The sequence below is a fragment of the Montipora capricornis genome, chromosome 1, assembly GCF_036669925.1.
Source record: "Montipora capricornis isolate CH-2021 chromosome 1, ASM3666992v2, whole genome shotgun sequence".
Taxonomy (NCBI): Eukaryota; Metazoa; Cnidaria; class Anthozoa; order Scleractinia; family Acroporidae; genus Montipora; species Montipora capricornis.
The window spans coordinates 28,249,671-28,252,170 of NC_090883.1; the positions used below are offsets into that span (position 1 = coordinate 28,249,671).

Below are 2,500 nucleotides of genomic sequence, written 5' to 3' on the forward strand. Positions count from 1 at the left end.
ATACGTATGTAACTAGCGTATGTGTTGCTGCGGTTTTCATAATTCTGAAAAATTCATCTTCAAGCAACCTCGTTTCCAGGGTGTCTCTTCTCTTCCTCCTTTATCGTTGAGGAAAGAGACCCTGGTTGCGGCTGGTCACGTGGCTCCCGAAAGCTTGGTAGTGTAGGCCTTGTCATCTGATTTTGTGGCCAGACGTAAGACGACCTTCGAAAACCGGTTTCACGGCAAGGTGTTTTATGCACTACACATGGAATTCGACGTGAAAGGCAAAAAGTTGTTGTCTAATCGATCGGATGGAACAGGAAATAAACTCGCGTCGTTCGAATTTCACAAGAGCTCAAGAGCAGTCGAATTGAGAGATAACGAATAATGCTTAATAGTGTGCGAAGAAAAAGTTTCGTCGTGCAAGAAAGCAAGAAAGTCAAACGTTTATCCATGGGAAACAAATTTGTTCGGCGATGGGAGACCCTAAAACCCCGGGGGGGGGGGGACTCCCATATGAGACAGACGGGGATGCCCGTCGGAAATTTTGAATTTAACCCCTAAAGGAGACCAATCTAGGCGTGGCTTAAGCAAATTTTGACCCCTAAAAGAGACCGTTTAAAAACACAAAAACACGACACGCAATGAGTTTTAATGATAAAAAGGCATAATCATCGAATGCTTTTATCTAAAAAGAAAATTTAAAAGGAATTTGACTTCTGTTTCTCTTCGCGTAATTCTGTGTTACTTCGTGGAACCCTAAACGAGACCTTGGTGGCATAAAATATTGGCGCTTTGCCGGGAACACCCTAAGCGAGACCAAAATCCAAAATTTACACCCCTAAGCGAGACGACGAGCATCCCCGTCTGTTTCATATGGGAGTCCCCCCCGGGCCTAAAACACGGAATGACAGAATGACGGACTGGCGGCATGACGGAAAATCACCTCAAATCCTAAAAGACGGATGTTATGAGGATGAGAATTACTTTTAGTTTATCTGTCATGCAATTCCAGACATTTCTAGAATTGTCCTACATCTGTAAATATTCCAGAAATTTCTTTGATGTCACTCAGCAATTTCCACAAATAGTACACTCTGTAATACATTTAAATAGCAACAGAACATTCTAGATGCTTAGAGTAAAAGTATAAAAGCAGGCTTGTAAGTAACAGACAAAAAACTCTTGCTAACCCTCGTGGCCGGCTGTGCTTGAACGTATGCTATGGATGGATGCAATACCGTGAGGAGATATAACCTTTGACCTCGCTATATCCGGAGAGAAGAAAGAGAAGAAGACACGATAGCTGAAAAGGGAAGAGGACAAAGAAGCCAGAGTCTATTGAGGAGTCCTTCGTAAGAGTTTGTGTACAGAGAAAATTCAGAGTGTGGAAAGAATCCAACGAATCAAGAAAGTCAAGAATTGTTGTCTCTAGTCAGTGGAACTTGGAGTTCGAAGTTTATCAACATCAATCTTTAACCAAAGTAAATGTAACAGTGCAAAACTAATAAATAATAGTGAAAAAGGGTAACTGCTCGTTGTCACTCTTTTGTTGCGTGCCTAAAATCGTTCTCGGGAGTTCTTTTTTCTCGCGCCTTGTTCGCGGACATCTCTTGGTTATTCCAGCACGTAACACGGAATATAAAATCCCGAGCAAAATTTTTACAAATAATTGTTTTTTAAAAACATCTTCCTTTTTAAGGTTCCTAGTATGTGTACAGTGGAAGCCCGTTAATACGAAACTCGTTCGCTCGAAAATCTTGAAATTTGTTTCATTTCTCGCCTGAAGTTAGGTCATAAATTGCTTATTCCAAAAATGAAAAAAAAAATTGGGGGTCACCGACTTTGTTTCGGAGAAAAAGGCAAAGGAAAAATACCCTAATTTCGATAGATGGGTCATCATAACGAGATGTAGCCTGATCTACTCATTCGTCGAAAATCATAATTGCGTGCCGTTAGGGATGTCGTAAACAGTAGAGTCAATCCTCAACGAGCGTTTTTGTAAGCGCTACCAGTTTTAACCACTTCTGGAATTCGGGACACAAATGCAAGTGCAAGGAAAGCAAAATTGAAAGATAACTTGCTACATTGTGATTTTTTTTTCATTTTATCATATTTGGTAGATTGTAAGAAGAGTAAGTGATTCATGTCTTAAAAAATAGGGGTCACCGGTGATCTAAACGAGTAAAATCGATGTGATGTTGCGAAGCTCTTGGAAAATTTCGCTTCTCACGTTTTTGCGTGACTAGTCGGGGGAAGGACTGGAACCCAAGCCAGGATTGATCGATGAAAGGGCTTAGCAAGAAAAAACTTTCTCCAGCATAGCAACGAAGTTTCAAGCCGGCCTTATCTTTATATGGTTAGTGTTTTGTATCACATCTGTCATCTTCTGGAGTTTGATTTTTGTAAAATTTAATAACTGACTGTTTCCTAGTAGGTCCGCACTTTTCAAGTGGATGATGAAGACAATACAATTCTGCTCTATTTTCATGAAAGTAAAGGAAAAGAACTTTAAAAA

The 2,500-nt window shown here is 40.3% G+C and overlaps 1 protein-coding gene across 1 annotated transcript in view; it reads right to left on the bottom strand.

The window, feature by feature from the left end:
* Positions 1 to 2,500, bottom strand: part of LOC138013954 (uncharacterized) — a 56,507-nt gene that overhangs the window by 843 nt on the left and 53,164 nt on the right. The window lies entirely within an intron of this gene.